Source organism: Hakea prostrata, chromosome 9 (genome assembly GCF_041222555.1).
Source record: "Hakea prostrata isolate BN-2017 chromosome 9, UWA_Hpros_2, whole genome shotgun sequence".
Lineage (NCBI taxonomy): Eukaryota > Viridiplantae > Streptophyta > Magnoliopsida > Proteales > Proteaceae > Hakea > Hakea prostrata.
This window is the reverse complement of record NC_142608.1, coordinates 53,886,065-53,910,792: the sequence shown is the minus strand read 5'-3', so window position 1 is coordinate 53,910,792 and position 24,728 is coordinate 53,886,065. Positions and strand designations below refer to the sequence as shown.

General features: G+C 38.2%; 1 pseudogene; it reads left to right on the top strand.

The window, feature by feature from the left end:
- Positions 1–9,071: 9,071 nt before the first annotated feature.
- LOC149005571 (stearoyl-[acyl-carrier-protein] 9-desaturase 6, chloroplastic-like) lies at positions 9,072–18,292 on the top strand (annotated as a pseudogene).
- Positions 18,293–24,728: the final 6,436 nt, after the last annotated feature.

Here is a 24,728-nt window from a genome sequence, read left to right as displayed (position 1 = left end):
GAAATTTCACTATTTGGCCCCCCTCAATATTGAGAACAATTTTTAAAGGTAAAATAATAGGTAGAATTGTCATCCCTAGTTAAAAACTAACTCCTCATTGCCTATTTATTCTCCCCTTTCTTCTCTCTCACATCTTTTCTTCCTATTTATTCTCTTCTCTTTCTATAAACGTGGGTTAAAAGAATTTTTTTTTTAAAATCTTATTAGAAATTCAAAATGTCATTCTTAATTAGAAACTAACTCCTAAATCCCTATTTATCCTCTCATGTCTCTCCTCTTCTTCTTCTTTCTTTCTCTTTTTTTTTTTTTTTTTTTTTTTTTTGAGTACTAGTGCTTTTTTAATAGTAGAAATGTAATGCCATCTGCAAAAGTTGAACCCAAGACCTCCCCACTGAGAAGTATGGATCTTTACCACTCGACCAACCTTGCATTGACCTCTCTCCTCTTTTCTTCCTATTTATTCTTCTTCCCTTCCTATAAGCGTGAGTCAAGGAAAATTTGGAAAAAAAATTTCTCCACAATTAGGTACTCTTTTTTTTTCTCAATTTATTTATAGTTTATATTATTTTCATTTATTTTCTTGTTATTCTTTATTTTATTTTATATTATTTGTTTCTTTATTTCTTCTGCAATTTTTTATATTTGATTTTATATTAAAAATAAAATGTTTACAGTTAGTAAGGTAACTAACTACCATTGGTTTGCATCTCTTACCTAAAAAAAATTGGTTTACATCTGACTTTTTAGGGTTGGAAGTCATGTGTATTTTTTTGTACTAATACTTTAATTTACCTATCCCTTGTTGAAAAAAAAAAAGTATCATTATCAATAATTTACCTATTTTTGTCAAATATGTGTGGGCCCCACAAATATATGTGTGCATTTTCCTTAATATAATAAAATAATTCATTGGTGGGACCCCCAATGGGTCTTATAAGGGCTCACACAATATGTGCGACGAAAAAGCATTTTTGCTTCCCCAATCTAGCCTTCCATTCTTTGCCCCCCCCCCCCCCAATATTCAATCCTAGGTCCACCCCTAGCGGTATGGTTAGATATTTGGTGTTGTAATTCCCTCTAGAAGCTATATCCTATGGTCATGGGTTCTTTGGGGTGGCAACCCTATGGGTTCGGTGAACAAATGCAAGAACTCACTTAACAAGTCCAATGTTGCCAGACTCTCTTGTCCCTATATAACCTTAAAGTTTGGGAGTTAAGGTTGCAACCAGTACCCATCGCCTCCTGCCTGTACAGTCTTCCATGCACCCATCATGGTGGTGTGCAATCTCAATAAAGTAAAGTCCCCACAAAGTTTTACGACATGCCCTTGCTAGTTGAAACTTGTGGTTTGATGGTGCCGGTTGCTCCTCATCTCCCCTAATATTTACAACCATTCAACACCTAGAATAATGTTGACACTGCCCAAGCTGAACTGGAGAAGATCATGTACAAAGTTTACTGCACCAATGGTAATCACGATTGTAACAACCCCCATATTTCTAACCCAGAATCCGTATTGCAGGTCCTATAACCCGAAGGTTAAGTTGGAATAAGTTGTGGAGTATCCGGATTGAAGTCTATGATCCATACCCTGAACCCATGGATTTGGATTCTATTGATGAAGAACCTGCTTTGTTGGGAAAGTGGAGTTCCACTCTAAGTCAAGAGTTATTTGAAGATGTCTGGAATGAAGGTAAGACCGCCCCCATGTGTTGTTTAGGGTTAGGTTGAGGTTGGGAATCAACCCCTTGAGCAAAGCACCCATGTACTGCAAAGTACTAGGGGGCAATTGCTTAAGGCGGTTGATTGGGCCAATCAACCACCCCAAATGACCGCCATGGTCTGCTTGTGGGATTTTGCCCTAATTTGCCCTCTGTTTCCTCTATAAATAGCAAACCCCGCCCTATTAACTCATTATTATATTCAGGATTGCTGCTGTGGACAGTTAGGAGGCAGAAGACACGTGCTGGAAGGTGATGAAAGCGTGGATTGCAATCTAGATCATTTTCCTCGTCTGTTTTGCAAATCTGGTTGAGGTAAGTGAATCCCCTTCACTCCATTATCTTCCCTATTTTTGGACAAGCTGCCCAGGCAGGGGCAATTTGGTAAAATTCTATTTTTTAGGTTTTTTTAAAGCTTTATTTATTGGAATTTCGTGGTAAACAAACCCATTATGTTTCTAAGCCTCTAGCGAACGTGGGAAGAACCTTAGAACCTCCTCTTCAACAACCAATCAACCAACGAAGGCGGTTTGGTGAGTTTAGTGAATTCCTTGTATTTTTGGACTCTTTATGCTATTTAAAGGGGGGGGGGGACTCCATGTTTTCCACTCACAATCAGTTCTAAGCCTCTGGAGAACGTGGGAAGAACCCTAGAGCCTCTCTTCCAAAGCTAAGGATGATCCTCAAGCATCCGTTCTAGTTTCTTCATCGGTTCTTCTTCTAAAAGGTTAGTAATCGATTCTTTTCTTCTTTGATTTGTTCTTTCTTCTATACTTCTAATCTTCTGGCTATGAGAAAGGTATAACACTACTGTAATGACCTCTTCTCTGATTCCATTAGCCTCCTCTATGTTCTTGAAGCCATATGGCGATGATTCTTGAAATTGACTTTACCAATGATCTTGATCACTCTCTCATTATTATTCTACTGATCTTGGTGATTGTGGGAAAGGTCTCACATCAGTGCTACGACCTTTCCTTCTATCCCCATGATTGTTAGGATGATTCCCTCTTTCCCCCATCCTTTGTGAACCAAAAAGAGGGTGATTTTGTGAGAGTCCAAATTGGGTACTCTCATCAGAGGTAACCAAATTAGGAAAACCCTAATCTTTTATTAATTGTTAGACCCTACCCAACACTTTTCTTCATTATGTATTTCTACTCTTGTTTTCCCTAGAGGATGTATCTGGACTTCATATAGTATGTTACTAGTATGACCTTGCATTGGATTAGAAACCCCAACATGCGCCAATACTTATGTCAATGGTCGTGGTAAAAGAGTGTTGACTTAATCCCCAGCCATGATGTCTGATGAGGACTCAACCCTTGTGCTCGGGATCCCAATACAGGTAACCAGTCCGTGAGGGATCAAAGTGACTAGACCTACCCAAAGGAGGGTTGGTGTTATATCTTAAAGCATGTCAACTGTCTAGAGACTGTCATAGTTAGACCTTAGTAGCATTCATATTATTGCATATTATCCATTTCATATATGCATTACTGATTGTCTAGAAACTGTCATAGTTAGACCTTAGTCAGAACTCATTCCTTTCTTTGTATGTTATACTAGACTATACAGATGGTTGTATGTCATCGGAAAGTGGAGAGAATTCATATGATCGAACCATCTGGTATGAAGAAGATGTGGCACTGTCAGTGGGAGATGGAGATTGCTTGCATGAAGCCTCCTGTGGATGCTTGGAGTGCGGTTATAGCACCCATTGAAGGCTGGAGAAGGCAGATTTCCAGATATTTTGTGGAATGTTTGGAGAAGAACTGGTGAACCCCTTTCTTGCTAATTTTGAAAGGCAGTTTTTAGCTTTAGAGGAAAAAACTGGAAAAAAGATAATTTAGTTTATTTTATTGCTTTCGCTGAATTTGTTGACTTTTGATTCATGATTTCTTTCATTTGATTCTTTCTTTGATTCTTTTATTGGAGTATTTGGACTTCTGTAATCCCTTAGATTAATTATTTGAACTTGCTCTTAGTCATGATTATCTATTTCTTGCATTATTATTAACGATGGGTAAGACCATGGTCCTGTGACGGATTGCACCCACGGGTTGTCGGGCGGGTAACCAAGACCGGTGGGTGGGGTGTGACAGAGACATTCTGACACACTCTCGTCTAGTATGATTTTTTTCGTGAGAAAAAAAAAAGCATTTCCAAAAATATTTTGTCCCTCCCCCAGGGCCTATAGGCCCTAAATTGCTATGACTAGTTGATGATGACCCCACAAAAAAATTTTTCCTAGTCGGTACCAAATCCCAATCACCTATTTTTCGTGATGGCATTATAGACATTGGAAAGAAATATGTTGCCTTTTATTTTGGTGACGAATATGCTATTTTTGGCAACATTATTAGACCATTGCCAAAGAATAATATATTTTTTTTCCTTTTTGTAGTGTGTTCTTGTCACATCCACCCAGCTGGTACCCTACCTGGCATATCCGAGTGTGTGATCCACAGCCCCGAAGATCAAGTATCGAGAAAATAGACCTCCCACATATACAATAACATAATCATGAACAAGATATAATCAAAGTAACATTATATAAACAAAGAGATCAAGATAAGCAGAATAGAGAACAATATAATTAGAGTGCGGAAAGAAATGATATCAATATAATAATCAATGTCGAACAATACGTAGAGTGTGCAGAAAATCACTCCACATAACACAACGGAAATGTAGATTGAAAGTCAAAAAGAAGATTACAACCGATTCCCAAAAGAAAGGAAAGAGAAGAAGTAATCAAACTAAACTATGGTCTCTTTTAACTTATAAAGAGTATCTTCATAAACATAAACTTTAGAAATCAAGCATGGTGTTGCTTCCACTCCAAGGTAAGGATAATCCTGGTACGCAGCATGATCACACAAGGAATCTTTTCACCGTTATCTTCGTAATAGCTAGCACCTTAGGAGTAGTATGCATCATCGGCTTGTTCTTCATATTACTGGCCGTCATACTCATCAGTACTTGTAGGATAGTTTAACAAAGATATTTGCAAAAATGAGTGAGTTCAAAAGAACTCAGCAAGGCAAGTTATTCCATAACAACACAAATAACATGATAGCAAAACATAGCAAATGCAACATGATATGAAACAGACAATGCATGTATAAGTTTAACTCTATGTATGTTGCTCTCTATTGGAAAACATGCTTTAAGTCTTAGCACGATACTTCTTTGGGTAGGTCTCAAATCGCTCTCCTTCAACCATCTCGGTATCTCGGGTTCTCCGGTTGTAATTGGGTCCTTCATCCCTCTCGGACATTCCTCGGCTGGGGTTTAGGTCACCGCTCTCTCACATCACCATTGGTATAAGTATTGGCGCATGTCAAGGTCAAGTTTATCCAAAGCAAGTCATCTACTTGGGTATATCAAGTTAGAGTCAGATACATCAATTCCTCCCCTCTCGAGATCCTTTCCGGTATCTTTCTTGCTAGAGTCAGCGTATCTTATGGCTACAACCAACCCGGACTACGGACTCATCAAACCCTATTGGTCATCCACAAATAGTAAACGGGAAGCTCTCTTGTCCTCTCATGAATATAACTCACCAATCTCGAACGCCCATGAGCCCAAGTCTACTAAATGTGACCCTACCAATGAATGGCCCCCACAATGTGATTCATGTCCTCTCACGGATATAACTCACCAGTTTTGAGTGCCCACAAACCCACATTGCTACCATGGGTTACTCGGTCTCAATACCCTTCCTAATCGGGTATGATATAACAGGGACATCCTAGCCACACACTGCTTGACAAGCCCTAGGCATGACATACAATAATCCGGGACAGAGTCAAAGGGCACCATCGGAAATGTCCCATACCACTTCCATTGATGTCCAAGGACAAAAATGTCAAAAGGACATTCCCCAATCCCAAATCATACCTAAACAATCACATTCCCAATTCAGTCATAACATAAACAACTAAAATTCCAACATATAGAAAGATCAACATATAAACATGATCAATTGAATATGTAAATGTCAAGAATAGGTATCCATACATGATCAAAATAATATAAAGAATATATGAACAAGGTCCTACTGTACTTGAAGTACTTACAGCAGTAACACATATTAAGAATTTATAAGAACAGTAGTAAATCTAATAAGTTCCCAAATTAGAAACTAAGATTCATGCAAGCTATGTTAATATGGAAACAACTGTCCTTACCTTAATTAGATTCAAAGAGAATCTGGAGAAACAAGAGATCAAGTCCAAAGTTAACAAATAAACCCTAAACAAGCATACATACAAAATTAGGAAAAAGACCTAGAAGATTGGAGGTCAAATGGATCAAATCGGACGAAGAAAATAATGTTGTTCATGCCTAGCAGCCTGGTTGGTTGACTAGTCCAGTCGACCAGGTGAACAGTGTTCGTAGCCATAACCTAAATTTTGATCCGAAACTCATCTTCCGGCATTCAAAACACTCCAAAATTTCAAAGGAACCTTAGGAACAGTAATCTAATACTAAGTAGCATAGATTAGACACCAAACAATGATCAAAACCATGACTTTCTATTTTGAAAACATGACTTTCTAATTTGATCAAAACATGGTTTTCAATGAAAACAACCATGGATGCAAAGGAGAATGAAGGATTCACTCAAGAGGATCATTAGCAAAGTATCATTGATGAATGGTAACATAAAATCAGATCTAATATGCTAGAGAAATCAATTTAAAAGAATGACCATGGCTTCATGAAGAAATCATATGAATCATGGCAATCAAGCATGAAGATCATAGCATCAATGGAATGAATGGAGATTCATTCTCATCATTGGAATTTGTAGAAGAGGTGTTTGCAAGGTTGCGATACCTTCTTCATAATCACAGTAGTAAGAACTTGATCATGCAAGAGTAAATCAATAAGAAATACAAGAGATTACTAACCTTGAAGATGAACAAGAGATGAAGAACTTGAGATCTTGCAAGAGTTCTTCACAAACACCAAGGAGAGGCTTTGACAGAGGCTTCCCATGTTCTCTAAGAGTTTTAGAAACAAAAGATGCTAAGAAACAAGAAGTTCTAATATATAAAGCACTAAATGACCTAAACAAAAGATTTTCTCGGATTCTGTCAGCAGCTGGCAACTTGCCTGGTCGACCAGGCTAGGACAACATGGCTTAGACAAGGAAATGAGGCCCAAATCACTTCAAATTCAAGTGGGCTTCACCCAACTCAACAAATGACTTACCTAGCACAGAGGAATGTCTTCAAACCATGTCCAAAAGTGCTTTCGGTCCATCAACTAATCTCTCCATCAAGTTGTAGTTTCTTCTCAAACACAGCCAAAGTTTCCAAGTATGGAGCTCCATCATTAATCTCCATGGGTTCGGGGTCAAACACCATGTCTTCCACTGAGATGGCCCATAGTTGTCTTCTTCCTTTACTTCGGGTCTTCGGACCTACAAACAATAGGGTTTCCAGGTCAAGGTTAGGGCTGGATTTCAAAGCTCTGATCCACTTAATTCTTTAAACTTTACCTAGGGATGTCAACGATGCGGTTTCGGGCTTAAAAACACTCAGCCCAAACACAGCCCGTTAGCAAAATAATGGTTTATGGCTGGTTTCGATTTGGTGCGGTTTGGATTTGGGCTAACGGTCTATACTCGGGTTGACTAACAGGTTGGGCTAATAATTTATGGTATGCAAGAAAAAGAATAAAAATAAATAGTTGAGCATCCTACAACAAGAGCCAAAATTCTATGGAAAACAAAATAGCTATTGATCAATTCTTATTAAAAAATGAAAAATCATTCCATGTTGTAGAGATCCCACCCACCTTATAGAAATCAATACTCAAATAATAAGTAGTAACCTACAAACAGCAAGCTCATTCCTTAGGCTCCACCGGATAGTTCTTAAACAAATCTTCAAACCAAAAACCCTTTAATTCTAACTTGTGCTATAATTTGATTGTTTTGAAATTGGATTCTTGTTTTGTGAGAATGTTGATTTTTTTTCCCTTCTATGAAATCCGTCTCTTTTTTGGATTGTTATTTAGTTGATATGCAAAAGAAATACCTCTGAATAAATATAATCATACTTAATCAACATTTTCATACTTGATAAATATTTATTTAATTTGACAAACTTTGTATATTCAATTGGACATTTATACTTAGTCATTCTACTAGAATTGTATCTTACAAGTAGTAGAATGACTATTTGATCTTTGAATTCATGCTCAATTTTTATAATAGTCTTCATCAACTATCTAGTGGTAATATGATGATTCAAACAATATTTAATATTAAACTATATAACGGGTTGTAAAACGGGTTATAATGGGTTGCAATTTGAGTTCGGGTTGGTGCGGGCTCTGCCACCCTCAGCCCAAATATAGCCCTTTAAGGTTTAGTTCGGGCCGGTTCGGTTCGATTTTAACGATTCGAACTGCAAATTGACACCCCTACCTTCACCAGTCACAATGAGAAAACTCAAATTCAGAAGAAGTTAATCTTATTCAAAGAATTAAAGATAGGCAAAGGTAAGTCACTTAATTATATTATAATAATTAAACATACCTCTATTGTTGTGAGGAGTAATGATGTTGGGCAGAGGAAGAATACCCACTTTCGATGATATCCATGACAAAGTGTTGCATGCATTGAAAAAAAATCTTAATGGTAACCTAGATGTCCAACCCATTACAGCCTGATAAGCATTTCAAGGAGCACCAAGTAGCTCAAGGTTTGGGTGGCATTTATAACCACAACTAGTCCTTTGATTCCACAACATCAATTGGTTCGAACCTCCATTTAATTTCACGCAAGTTGCATCTTTGTTCATCAGTAGATCACTCAGGTTTGGGTCAATAAGCAATTATGACAACTGTCCTATAAAAACTTGCATTTGTGTAGCTTTGGCGGGTTTCCTTAACCAAGTCATTGCCTATGAGTCGTCGAAACTTGGTTTGTCCATTTGCACCTAAATTTTATTTTCTTCTTATTAATAAATGTGAGATGGAAATCTAACTCGAACTGCCAAGTAACAGAAAATTAAGAAGACTCGGAATGTGACCGAGAACAAGTATACATGGACGGGACCCTGTGGTTACTGATCAAACCTACCAACTATGGCGCGTGAGAAAGATAAAAGCTACTCTAATTATTATGTATAAGAAGATCATATTTACCTGAAATGAGAATGACAGATCAACTCCACGAGAGGAGCTAGGATTTAAGATGGATGAGGTCAAATAATGATTACAAAATCTCTATACTAATGTTAAAGCAAAGAGACTAGTGGGTAATAATTTAAAGTCTGTGTTAATTCTTTACAAAAACAATAACAAGTGAAAAAGGATAAAAACACAATGACATTGCTACCCATTGAAGTTTCAATCTTGGACCGTAGGCCACACGGTACTGCCACAGCACAAAAGCAATTTCGGATAGAAAGAGATAATAGTTGACTTTTGGGTAGGAATCAAATTAAGGTAAAACTTTTAAATATGAAATATGAATGAACAGAGAAATTCTACTATAAAACTCTCATAATTAAATAGAGAATCTTCGCATCCCTTTTCATATAAGAAAACTTCATCTGCTCTGTTGGTAATACATCAAAAGTAATTCAATTCAATTAATTGATTGGGGAAAGATTCCTTACCTGGACTCGCTTTCCCTTACTTGAAGTATTCGCAGCGGAAGTCTAGATCCACGTTCTCGTTCCACCACCAAAGATTTACCGGCGAGATTCCACAATCACAGGGAAGGGAATAATATCCACAACCCAAATGCCGTGGATTAATGGAATGAAGATCAAATACTAGGAAAGAAGAATTTCTAAGCCTGAGATTCTAAGAGAGAGGGAGAGAGAGATGGAGCCGCCGTTTCTCAGAGATTCGCTCGTGCGAATGAATCACTCAGTTACTTACTCACTAATGCGGTGGTTACCAAAATATATAACCCTATTTTGTAACCGCCTAATAGTGAGTTTCCAATATTGCCCTTGGGCATTTAATTTATTAATCAAATTAATAAATTCCAACAGCTCCCACTTGCACAAGGGCAAGTGTTAATCTTTCAATGTGTCCCAGACACACTTGTATATCCCGGATATACACATTCAATCTCTCTGCTATGTATCCCGGATACATAGACCTCTTGTGTCCCGCACACACATGCATATCCCAGATATACATATATATTGATCTCTTCACTATCTATCCCAGATACATAGACCACCTGTGTCCCAGACACTAATATCCACAAGTCATACTGGCAAAATGGGTTGTGCGACCGGTGATATACCTGCACACGTGAGCCCCAAACTAGAAACCTTCCCAGAAGGCCAGAATGGCACATCACTCATAGAAACAAATCAAATAAGCATTAGTATAACACAGTGTCCTAGGTTTATTCAAACTCACCAGACTAAAGGTATCTCGATCCCTCTGAGAGATCACCTTCTTGTCCTTAAAATGTTCACTATCGTAACACATACAGTTGGCGCCAGCAAACACTTTTTAGGGTGCAGTTGAATCAAACCTTTCCTTTCGCCCCAGACCATCACTACACTTAGGATTGACTCCTTTCCCGGTAGTGCCCCTTTAGGTCGAATCAATCATGACCATAGGTAACACCCCAAAGTAGCCACATCAACCCTTCGTTTCATGATGTCGTCGAAAGTCACTAAGAACACTAATGGACCATAAGGTCCAGGACTCACACAATGAGAGGAGCAGGGATCCATCCTCTTATTTCCAATGATCGCTAAGCACACATAGTATGATATATGTGTTATGGTGGAGCATTCTATATACAATAGAACGTATGTCCATCTCAACACCATACAGGTCTTAGTCTAGTCGCAACCTCTTGCGCCTAACCCGAGTTTCTTTATTGTCGCCACCCTAGCGCCACATAAAGTACTCGCACCTGGCTCCTATAGGCAACATGAATAGTGGGAACATTCATGTCGATTCTCTTCACAATAGAGAAACTCATCTTGATTCCAAATCAAGGCGACATCATGATTATGAATTGACCTACACAAAGTCATTCACAATCCGTCTCATCTCTGCTCGCCTCCAAGGCGCCAGAGGCGAATGCTCGTGTGAGTGAGCCATTCTCTTGCCTATTGACATATCTTGTTTTATGCTATCAAAACACAATCACACAGAAAGTGAATAAGAGTAAATGCTGGAATGAACTCATATTACTCATTAATAAGAAAGTCTCAGTACAAAAATAAGTCACAATCTACGCAAGCCCAAGGATTTTACATGAGAAATAAAAACATCCTTGGCTATAGGTTTGGTAAGAGGGTCAGCTACCATCAAACTAGTAGATATGTGCTTAAGTACAACTTTCTTTCTTGATGTAATGTCTCTAACAAAGTGATATCTCAACTGTATATGTTTGGTCTTCCCATGATACTTGGGGTCCTTGACATAGCTAAGAGCTGCTGTACTATCACAGTAGACAAGGGCAACCTCTTTGGATGTCATCACAATCCCAGTATGTCGAAGGAATCTCCTCAACCAAACAGCCTCTTGAACCGCAGCTGAGCATGCCACATACTCTGCTTCCATGGTCGAGAGGGATATACAAGCCTCGCTTCTTGCTACACCACGAAATGGCCCCGCCATTCAGCAAGAAAGCATATCCAGGAGGTTGATTTGCGCTCATCGATGTCTCCAGCCCGGTCGGCATCACTATAGCCAACTAACCGCAAATCCGATCCTTGGTAACACAACATGTAGTTACTCGTTCCTCCGAGATATCTCAATATCCTCTTAATCGCTTTCCAGTGTGCTCTATGCCTGGGTTTGATTGGTATCGACTAACCAAACCCACCTGCATAACAAATATCCGGCCTAGTACACATCATAGCGTACATAAGGCTACCCACTGCACTGGAATAGGGAATTCCTTCCATCTTGGTTTTCTCCTCTGGAGTTTTAGGACCCATATCAAGGTTCAAATGCAAACCCTTCTCCACTGGAGTATCAATTGGTTTGCGGTTGTGCATCTGTATCTCGTCAAGACATTGTCAATATAGGTCTCTTGAGATAAACCCAGTAATCTCTTTTGCCTATTTCTGATAATCTTGACACCAAGCACATAGCTTGCTTCACCCATGTCCTTCATATCAAATACGGAGGACAACCATTTCTTAATGGTTTCCAATAGCTCCTTGCTATTGCTAGCCATAAGTATGTCATCTACGTATAGTGTCAGAATGACATAATTATTATCGATCTCTTGGTGTAAACACAATGGTCTTCCTCAAGCATGGAAAAACCATTTTCCATCATAGCTTGGTGGAAGCGCACATTCCACTGTCTAGATGCTTGCTTTAAGCCATATATGGACTTCTTAAGCTTGCACACTTTGCGCTCAAGTCCATGTGCTTCAAAGCCTTGAGGTTGATCCATATAGATCTCTTCCTCAAGTTCTCCATTGAGAAAAGCAGTTTTTACATCCATCTGATAAAGCTCCAAGTCCAACTGAGCAACAATGGCTAGTATGAGGCGAATTGAGGCAAACCTAACCACATGGGAAAAAGTTTCCTCATAATCAACGCCCTCTCGTTGGGTGTAGCCCTTAGCCACTAAACGAGCCTTGAATCTCTCAATAGATCCATCCGCCTTTCTTTTGATCTTGAGAACCCACTTGTTCCCAATCGCCTTTCGGCCTGGCGGCAAGTCAACCAAGTCCTAGACATGATTAACTTTCATCGACTCCAACTCTTCCTTTATTGCTTTTAACCATTCCTTTGAGCTTGACCCCGTAAGAGCTTCCTTCACGCTCTTTGGTTCATGCTCATCGACTGAAATCATCTCACAGTCGATCTCTTCAGGAGTTACCATGTAGGCTTCATCCTCTATGTCGAAACGTCGACGAGGAACTAGCCCGCGCCCACTACGGCACAAGTGCATGTCGGATTGCTCACCGTCTAAGGTAGCTATCACATCTGCACTCCCACTCCCACTAGGATCTTCCGGATGAACCCCGGGTTCATTATCCAGAATCCGAATCCCTGGAGTGACAAGACCACTATCTTGTATCTCAAAGAATTCCGATGATTCTTTGTTAACTCCTGAAAGAGATGGAAAATCATTCTCCAAGAATGTTGCATCCCTAGACTTAAGTTCCGTTCTCCTCTCATTCTCATCTAGTCCAATGAAGACATGGCCCTTTGAGGGTTCGGAATATCTCACAAAGATACACTTTCTTCCTCTCGGGTCCAAGCTTTCCATATTGGTGAGAAGTAGAGTGAACATATGCTGCACATCCCCATGCGCGCAAGTAACTCAAATCTGGCTTCCTTCCGGTCCACAACTCATATGGTGTGGAAGGAACCGATTTGGTTGGAACTCTGTTGAGGATATAGGCCGCGATCGGCAAAGCATCTCCCCAATAAGAGATGGGTAGATTTGCCTGCGCCATCATGGATCTCACCATGTCTAGCAAGGTTCTATTCCTCCTCTCAAAGCAACCCCATTTTTTGTGGAGTCCCTCGGAATAGTAAGTTGTCTAGATATCCCCTTTTCATCACATAACCCTTTGAACATATCGGAGAGATACTCTCTACCTCTATCCGTTCTAAGAGTTTTAATCCTTTTATCTAACCGATTCTCAACCAAGCTCATGAATTTCTTAAAACATTCCGAGCTTCCGACTTATGAGAAATTAGATAAATGTGACCATACCTTGTATAGTCATCTATGAATGTGATGAAATATGACTGTCCTTTTCTAGTATGCACATTCATGGGTCCACACACATCTGAATGGATAAGTTCTAAAGGAAGAGAGGCTCTCAAAGCCCTTTTAAATGGTTTTCTAGTTGCTTTTCCTGCTAGACATGAATCACGAGTTGGCAAATCGATAGTGAACCTTGGCCTAAGAGACCTTCTCTTGCCAACCTGTTCATCCTATCTAAACCAATATGTCTTAGTCTAGCATGCCACAAATTAGAAACAATACACACAGTATCTTGGCAAACAAAAGCACTACTAGAATTAAATGAATAATCAATTGTATCCAATACAATGAAACCATTCAAGAAGAAAACCATAACCATAAACCGTATCACCCAGGATACAAAACCAAATAATTGTTTTCAAATACAACTCTAAAACCATGTCTCATAAACCACTCTTGTTTCTGTTCCCACCTCTATTACTTTGCCTAGACCACTGAGGTTGAGCTCTCTCCTTCTTGCGCTTGAAGCCTGCACCCTTACGAGTGCTTGCTTCAGCAGCAACTATTTCAATGTGAGGGACATCGGCCAACATCCGATCCTCCTCTAGCTCAAGGTGCTTGGCAGCTTGATCAAATGTCTTGACCTCATCAACATGAGTCAAGAAGATCTTCATATGCTCCCAAGACTTAGGCAATGACCTAATGAATGCAGAGACTTGCTCCTCATCAGTCTTTAGGCGCCCACATTCGCTCAACTCACTAATCATGTTGGACATGATGGTTATATGCTGCCTCATGGTGTGACCCTGGCGCATCTTATAATCGTCAAAGGTGAGTCCGAGCTGGCGGCCTCTTGTGGTGGAAGTCCCTCCATACTGGAACTTCACAGCCTCCCACAAAGACTTTGCAGTCCTATGCTTCTCATAATGAAGCATCAGGTCATCCCTCATGGAGCTTAGGATTGTAATCCTGGCTACCCGGTCTTTCCTCTTCCAGGCATTGTAAAGCTCAAGGTTCCTACTATACTGTGCAGTGGTACCTTCCTCAGGTGGGGACATGGTCTAGTTTACGGTTTCCAGCATGTTCTATTCTTCTAGGAGATACTGCACCTTTTGGTGCCAAAGGTCATAATACCTCTCATTCGGCTTATCTCCTTTAGTGAGGTCAGCAACAATGCTCTTGGTAGCAGCCATTTATTCTAGAGACATTACATACTAGGATGAGTTCGACTATTCTAGCATAAAACACAACTCAAGCAACAGCAAATCACACTAGCATAGTCAACCTATGGGATAAGCATTTAAACCAAAAGAGATGCTAACAAACATTCAATCAAATTCTCATGCAAACCCACATAGACTTATACACTAGTTTCATTCTGTGCAAGAAACATGATTGATAGACCCATAAAAAAAAAACAGTTTTATTAAAATAAAACATGCAATCATGTTAAAGCTATGAGGTGGTTCACACAGAACACTTCTACCTCATTAGCTCCCACTAGGCCCCACTAGGCCCTCAATGCCCAAACATCACACAAATTGTCGAGCCATTGGTGTCCAGTAAGTTAGAAACACATTCTGAACTGGACAGACCAATATCCAAAAAAATCCATCTCCCAGGCACGGACGCGCCGTCGCCCAGACGGAATTCCGTCGCCTTTTTATGCCCAGACGGATGACCGTCTCGCCAGACGGAAATTCCGAAATTCCGTGCGGCGGATGCTCGGACCAGACGGATGACCGTTTGGTTCAGACGGTCGACCGTCTGGCCCAAGCGGATGACCGTCTCCCAGACGGAAATTCCGTCTGGGTCACTGTGACTACTCTGATAATAGACGGACGACCGTCCGCGTCCGCGCACGATGACCAAAAAACGGCGATTTTTCAATTTTTCTTGAACGAAATTTTTTCAAAAAAAACGGTAAAACACGTTTTTTCACTCAAAAAATCATCCAAAAACACATGAAAAAAAAAATCCAACAATAAATTTTAAACAAAAAATTATCATCATGGATTATCAATTCATGCAAATCTTCATTAGGGAAATTCACAAGGGTCTCCCACTCGGATCCGAATCAAAATTAAAGGTTTCCAAAAACCCTATCAATTCTCCCATGGGTTTCGTATTAAACCCTTGATCCTCCCATTGGATCCATACAATAAAATTAAACAATGGTGAGGAACAATAAACGTGGGAACCAATGGCTCTGATGCCAATGTTGGTAATACATCAAAAGTAATTCAATTCAATTAATTGATGGGGGAAAGATTCCTTACCTGGATTCGCTTTCCCTTACTTGAAGTATTCGCAGCGGAAGTCTAGATCCACGTTCTCGTTCCACCACCAAAGATTTACCGGCGAGATTCCACAATCACAGGGAAAGGGAATAATATCCACAACCCAAATGCCGTGGATTAATGGAATGAAGATCAAATACTAGGAAAGAAGAATTTCTAAGCCTGCGATTCTAAGAGAGAGGGAGAGAGAGATGGAGCCGCCGTTTCTCAGAGATTCGCTCGTGCGAATGAATCACTCAGTTACTTACTCACTAATGCGGTGGTTACCAAAATATATAACCCTATTTTGTAACCGCCTAATAGTGAGTTTCCAATATTGCCCTTGGGCATTTAATTTATTAATCAAATTAATAAATTCCACCCACCACCACACAACACCCCCCCCCCTCCCCCCCCCCCCCCCCCCCCCCCCCCCCCCCCCCCCCCCCCCCCCCCCCCCCCCCCCCCCCCCCCCCCCCCCCCCCCCCCCCCCCCCCCCCCCCCCCCCGATGCGGGGGCCCCCCCCCCCCCCCCCCCCCCGCGGCCCCCCCCCCCCCCCCCCCCCCCCCAACACCCCCACTATACCACCGGAGAAGGTGGAGCTCCTCAAATCACTTAGTGGGTGGGTGGGAGAAAATGTCTTGCCGCTGTTAAAACCAGCGGAGAAAAGTTGGCAACCACACGATTTCTTGCCAGACTCAACCCTTCCATCAGATGAATTTACGGAGCAAGTTTTGGGCTTGCGTGAGAGAACAGCAGGATTGCTTGATGAGTACTTGGTGGTATTAGTGGGTGATCTAATCACAGAAGAAGCTTTGCCATCTTACACATCTTTCCTCAATAGATTCGAAGGGATCAAAGATCCAACTGGAAACAGCCCCGATGGTTGGTCTGTTTGGATTCGATCTTGGACGGCTGAAGAGAACCGGCATGGAGATCTTCTCAACAAGTATTTATACTTGTCCGGACGAGTCAACATGCATATGGTCGAACGCACCATACAAAACCTAATCACCGCCGGCACGGTGAGCTATTGATTCTTCATATTAAAAAGCTAGGGTTGGCTTGCATTTTTACGTGAATACATGTTAGGTACTTTTGACTAATACATCAAAAGCTCTAAAGCTAATGATATGCATGCATTAGGTAAAATCAAATAGATCTTACTAAATGCTTGTGTCCTAGCTGGTCTTGCTTAGTGTAGTGTTGGGACTGCATCATGTATTTCTAATAAATATTGATGTTTTAACAACCAAAGATTCCATCTCTTTTATTCCCCAAGGTAACTTCTTGCTCATTTCTCCCTTCATAGTTCGTTCTCTCCCGATCACTTCCTTTCGTATCTAAGGGTTTCCCAACAATCTTTCTCTTTAGGTGAAGACAAGCTTATGCCTATGCTTGCTTGAACCATGCATGCCAAACTTTTCTCTCCTCTCCATCTGCTTTCTCTTCTCTTTTCCGTCCCTCTTTCTCATTCTTTCTCAATCTGATTCATCTTCAATCTGTTTACCTGCCCTATCAATTGTTTTCAAACTGATCCATCTATGGCGTCGATGGTATCATCTATTGGTGTGGTTGTGCTAGTACTCGAGTGTCGTGAAATTAGAGTTTTTGTGATGTTGTGAAAAAAGATCGTGGGACAGTTTGAAATAATCGAAATTAAAATTTACCATGCAATGTTGGACAGCACATGCCACATTAACTAACTATCGAGGACCCAACATTTTAGTAATATCTATTTTGTATGGTATGACATTAAAACCCATGCACTACCATCGTGGGACTGAGATTTTGAGTCTTGAAGATGTATGTGTTTTCCTGACATTTATCCACCATACATTACGTCTACCTTTGAGTGCTAACACAATAAATCAGAGGTGAGACTTCGAGTGAGTATCAATAGAATCCTTCTAATATGTAGTAAAAGTATGAAAAGAGCACATACTAAACATCTAGATTCTGAAATTTTCACCACTCATGAATGCATCTATGTATCTTTGACATTTTATTTGCTCTTTTGGTGTCTAATGACAGAGCCCAATATTAAAAATCACTCCGTACATGGGAATCACGTACACTTCATTTCAAGAACGGGCAACATTCATAACACATGGCAAAACAACTTTGTTGGCAAAGCAGAGCGGTGATCTTGTGTTAGCCACTATCTGTGGTACCATTGCAGCTGACGAGAAGCGACATGAAAAAGGGTATCAACGGATGATGGAGAAGCTATTAGAGGTAGACCCCACAGATGCCATGCTAGCAATTGCTGATACTTTGGGTCCAAACATTACTATGCCGGCCTACTTGATGTTCGATGGTGAAAACTCGAATCTCTTCAACCATTTCTCCATTGTCACATAGAAGCTTGGTGTTTACACCATTGCCGAATACTTGGACATATTAGAGTTCTTGATTGGGAGATGGAAGCTGGAGAAGGTTGTGGGTCTCAACAATGAAGGTCAGAAAGCCCAGGATTTGGTTTGTGGGTTGCCTCGTAAGATTCGAAAACTACAAGAATGGGCTGAAGAACGAGCCCAGAAGATGAAGCCACAAACCCTACGCTTTAGTTGGATCTTCAACAAAGAAGTCACTGTGTAGTGCTTTTTAAATATTATTACCTAGAAGCGAAGCCACAAACCCTATGCTTTAGCTGGATCTTCAATATAGAAGTCCCTGTGTAGTGATTTTTCTATGATTGGGGTACTCAATGGATGTACTTTTTCTATGAAAAATCGTTTCAAAATATTATCTATAAAAGTTGATTGATGAACGAATATTTCATTGGTCAAATGCTCAATTTACAAGTCAAGATAAAACATTGTCTTTTCAAGATTTTCATTTCAACTTTCTTCAAATAATCTAATGCTTTTGAAAACTCTTCAGGAGTTTTGATGATATAAATATATACACTTATTATAACAAAGTTAGATCCATATCATTTAATAAAGGCACAATAATAAATTGGATCATATATTCTTCATTTAGTAAATATCCACTAAGGAGATTATACCATATATGTCATGATCATCTCTGAAATCTTATTAAACAAACTTCATAAGAATTTTTATATGCTTCAGACATTTTGAATCTTTCAGAGATTTTCATATAAATTTCATACTCAAGTGAGCCATATAAATAGGCTGTAATAATATCTATTAGACGCATGTCAAAATTTTCATATACTACCAGATTAATATAATATCTGAAGATGATTGCATCCACCACAAAAGAACATGTTTCCATATAATCAATGCCAGGCCCATGCAAAAATTTTTGTGCCATAATTCATGCTTTATAAATCACAATTTAATTCTTTTTCTCATTTCATTTTTCGCACGAAAACTCATTTGTACCCCCACTGGCTTTATATCTTCAGATGTTGAACTACAGGTCCACTTTTTCAAGCGAATTCAATTCTACTTGAATTGCATCTGTACATTTTGGCCAATCATTTATTCATTATATTCATCAACAAATTTATATTCAATATCCTCGTCTTGTTGCATTATTTCAACAAAAACATTATATGTAAAAATTGTTGTCGACAACTTTATATTTTTGGTTCCATCTTTTTCCCGCAATGACATAACTAATCGAGATATCTTCATTATTTTCAGGTACTCTGAACCTCTTATGGGGTTTTATAGAAACTTATATCTTCAGGATCTTCATAATCATTTGTCTCCATATTATGACCATCTTGATCATTTGCTCATTTCATTTTCTAGGATTTTATTCTTGAAACCGATTGATCTTCCACGTTTTAACCGTGGTTTAATTTCATTTACACTGATAGATTGTCCTGCTGGGACATCAATCTTGATTGGAGCACTCAACTGTTTATTCTCTCCCCCTCATGTTGGAAAAACTAATTCATCAAAATAATACTCAACAAGTATTGCTTTAAATAAATCTCCTATCATTTGCAAGATATTTAATTATATAAGGAGATTCATATCCAACATATATTCCCAACTTTATTTGGGGACTCATCTTTGTGCGCTGTGGTGGAGCAATTGGAACATAAGGCGCACATCTAAAAATATTAAGATGAGAAATATTTGGCTTCTGACCATAAGTCAATTGTAATAAGGAGAATTTATGACAACCTTTTGGCTTGATGCGTACAAATAATAATTTGTTCTCATAAACAATGATTTAGCTATTACTTGGAGACATTTAATAAATAATTTTACCAAACCATTTTGGATATAAACATGAGCAACAGGCTATTCAACTGTGATATCAGTTGTTATACAATAATCATAAAGCTTGAGATGTAAATTCACCAACATTATTAAGACAAACTGTCTTTATTTTATAATCCATAAATTGTGCTCTTAATCTAATTTGAGCAACAATCTCGCAAATACCAAATTGCGAATTCATAATGAAATACATGTGACCATTTGATAGATGCATCTACTCAAATTGTATATTATATGAATGGTCCACATGATGGGTGAATGGACCCATATATTTCACCTTGTATACGTTTCAAAGACGTAGAATGTTCAATCTCAACTTTAGCTAGTGAATATCCAATAATAAATTTCTCTTGAGAACAAGCAACACAAGAAAATTCATTTAATTGAAGAATCTTCTGGTTCTTCAATGGATGACAATTGAATTTTCAATAATTTTTCGCATCATACTTGATCCGGGATGGTTAAACCGGTCATGCGAAATAATAAAATTATTGGAATCAATGTTTATTTGATTTACCCAAGCATGTGTTTCAACCATGCGATATTCGTGTAGTACAAATTGAGAGAAAATATCTAACACATTTGTATAGATATTCACTTTTACCATTATTTGTAGTCTTAATTTGATAATCATTTTGGCAAATAGCATCGAAACTTAATAAGTTTCTTTGAGACTTACTACAAAATAATGAATTATTCATAGCCAATTTTATCTGCCAAATAATAATAGATTAGCTCTTCCGGAGCTTCCAATCAATGTTGTACTACCAATTTTTATATGAACATTGGCTTCTACATCATCAAATAAGAGAAATATGTATATTTTTTTCAGTATAATATGCATCACAGCATATAAGAGAATATTCACATTCTTCATCAAAATGAAACAAAATATATTAAAGATATATAGAAAGTCAATAAAAAAAATTATAGAAGAAAAAGATTAAATTTAAGATAAACTAACATATGAGATGAGATTTGAAGAGAAAAGAATTACAAACTAATATAATATTATTTTTATTTGAATTCTACTAACATAATCAAATCTTCAACTATTATCTTCAAAGGAGTTTGTAGCATCTAGATGTGTAGTATCTATGAGGCCATCAAAATCATCACTTTAATAGGCAAAAATTGCTCAAGTATCATGATTTTAGAAAATTCAATTTATCTCCACATTATTTTTATTTCTTTAATTAAGGCTTGACAAAGCTTAATTAAATATTGTGGAGTACGACAGATACACGTCTAATGGCTTTCATAACACATGGGTAACAAATATTATCTTCACTCCTTGAATTGTTATATTAAGAATCCTTATTATTCTCTTATTTATTTTTATAATAATGATGGTAATTATTCCGTCTTTTGCCTCATTCTCTTCCACAGTCATGACCATAATTTTAATTTTGCCTTCTTTCAGGCATATTATGAATTGCTACATTCACTTCAGGGAATTGAACAAAACCAATAAGACGAGCTTCATGACTTTTCATTAATAGTCCATTATTTTACTCAGCCACAAATAGGCATGATATCATTCAGAGTATTTCTTAAAACTCCTTTTACAATATTACTATTGTAACAACAAATATGAAACTTGAAAATTTGCTGGCATATTTTCATTAATAATATTTTCTCTTTATAATTTCAATAGAGAATTAATTTAAAAAACTACAGAACTGTATTTATTTACAGTTTCAAATCTTGCAGTTTTAAATCTTGCAACTTCATGTGTATCTGCAGAACTGTATTCATTTACAGTTTCAAATCTTGCAACTTCAAGTGCATTTGCAGAACTGTACTTTTTTACAGTTTCAAATCTTGCAACTTCATGTGCATCTGTAGAACTGTATTCATTTACAGTTTCAAATCTTATAACTTCAAGTGCATTTAACAATATTTGTGGTGCAAGACTAACAATCAATATGTACAATAAATAAAAATATTTATTTTTAGATTGGTTAATGACAAACCAAAATTGTTAAGGTAACCTAATATGTTATTTGATTATTATATTCAATAAAATACATACCTTTCTATCACGATGCACTTACATTTCAAGATGGAGAAGGTAAACTCCATTGTTTACAAAAACGCGCGAGGAGGTACATAGTCTGCTGTCTTTCTTTTCAAAACACAATACTTAGAGCGGAGTCGTTCACAATTACTTCGAGCGGAATCGTGCTAATAACGTGTTATAAAATAAAGAGAAAATATAGAATACAAAGAAGAAATACAAGATGAGTTCAATCAAAACTAGTCCATTCAGTTGAGTGCATTACATGTTTATAGTAGAAACAACATCTACTCTGATATGGAAATATCAGAGTCTACAAAGAAATACAATATATGATTCTTACACACAATAAGATATTCTCACTGTAATCTTCAATTAAGATGTGAATGTGAATCACCAAGATTGTATGCTGAGGTAGTTGAGATCTTCAATTGGAAGTATTGTCTATTGGAGGGTGATGGATATCCACAATCAATATTATTTATAACAGCTCCCAATTAATAGTTGAGAAATAAATGGTGGGGTGCCATTGTGTCCTAAACTAATATTGGTATATTATGTATCCAAACAGTGTATGGCTTGTTTCTTTTATTATAATCCAAATAACCCCCACCCTCAATTTGTCTCCCTTTTCTTCTTTTTTATTGTTATATCATGCATCTAAACGGTATATATCTAGGGGTGGAGTCAGAATTTAACATCGAAAGGGGTCAGATACCAATATTTAACACAGTACACAACGAATTCTATACCCATTATCTTTATCGTTAAAAATATTCTTCAAACGGGAGTCCAAGTACTTACATTTCATGCATGGAAAAAGCCTTAAGAGGGGAAATTTCAAATTTTGGGAAGTGAATAGGGGAAATTTCAAAAAATTAGGAGGCGGAGAAGTGCTGATATTTAAGACATGTTAGGAAGAATGGGGGAAATTAAAATATTAGTAACAAAAAGAGGAATTTTCAAAAATTCAGTGGGGCGGGGGGGGTTGCCATGGCCTCCCATCCCTAATTTAACTCCGTCTGCTCATTTATATGCTTTTATTTTTGGAAAACTGTCAATGCCACCCCCTGAGTTACCCCCTAATATTAATGCCACCTATTGTGTTATTCAATTTATTGGTCAAACCCCCTAATACTAACACCTTTAGTTCCAGTTATTTATCCATTTCCATTATTACCCCCACATCTTAAGTTTTAAAGCATTATTCATGATGCGTATCTCCCAAACTTTGTCAAGATTTTGTGATTTGGCAAGGAAGAAGTCATGGTTGGTAGAGGGAGATGAAAAACAAGTAGAGCACCGGTTTTTCTTTCAAGGTTATTTTTTTCTTTTTTAAGTATTTAATTTGCTTACATTAGCACTTAACTATGGTTCCCTAACAACAAAGGGTATTTTTTTCTATATTTTACCCTATAGGGGTTTGATTACTAAATTGGATAACTAAGGAGGTGGCATTAAGTTTAGAGGGCAACTCAGTGGATAATGCTAATAAAATTTTCACATTTGTTTTTTTTTTCTGGTCATAAGAAGTCGAACAATGTTGTAACGAAGCCCTCTTAAAGCTCTGGCATTGCTAATTGATTACTTTAGAGGACTTTTTTTCACCTTCCACTTGTGAGCGAGGAAATTCTTATCCAAGTTGCATTTATGGCCGTTGATTTGGTGAAGGGTATATGAGGCACTAAAGGAAATCAACAAAAAGAAAATATTGAGTTCTAGATTAGCGTTAGAGAGTAAAAGGTTTGGGGATAATAGCGTTAGAGAGTAATATATATATATATATATATTATATTGTGTGAGTGTGTGTGTGATCTTAATTCGCAAAAGGAGTCTAGACTTCAGCAAACTTCATCACTAGATCTAAAACTCAGAGGATGGGTTGGGGCTAGGTTGTAGGGAAAAAAAGGATAGGAAGAGGAAGGTGGAGTTGCAAGAAAAAAGCATCATTGAAAGGAGAAAATAAACAGATGAATCATAACAACTAAAAAAATGGTCAAATTATGTATACACCCCTTAGGTTTTTAAAGTACTAGATTTACACTCCGTGTAATTTATTCTATTATGTTTACACCCACGTTACAACAGTTTGGTGAAATTAGCCAAAATTTCGGCAAATTTCGCCTATCTCTGTGGTGGGCAAATTGAAATCCGCCACCGAAACAAACTTTCACTATATCGCCAGAAAATCAATGATTTTCTGGCGATTCGGTGAAATACAGGCGATTCTTCTTTAAAAGAGGGATTTCGTTCTTCTTCCTCTCCGGTACCGAATCCTCAGCTTTCAACCACCAACTTTCTCCAACACTACTACCACTTCTAGATTTATCCCTTTTTCTTCTTCTTCTTCTTAGCAAGTTTTCCGCAGAACTCCTCACACCACCACTCTCACAGCCTTCAGCCCTTACCCTTCTTTACAATCTTTTCTTCGTCCAATGAACTCCACCACTTCAAACGCCTTTGTTTCTTCCATCCTGATTTCCTACTGAGCTTCACCAATTCCGTCGGTTCATCACCAGAGGCTGAAAACGCAGACTCAAAACCACCATTGCCCATATAACTTCAGCCTTCATTTTTGCAAGTCTGCAACCACCATGAAAAGGACAAAGTAATATGATTGGTCACACCACACGCAACCCAAAAGTAACTTTCATTCTTCAACTTTGTTGTTTTTTTCTCTCAAAATCTGTCTACGCATTTAATGCAATTTTGTTGTATTCACGTCACCCAAAACACGCAACCCAAAAGTAACTTTCATTCTTCAACTCTTTTTTTTTTTTTTTTAATCAAAATCTTCTATGCAGTT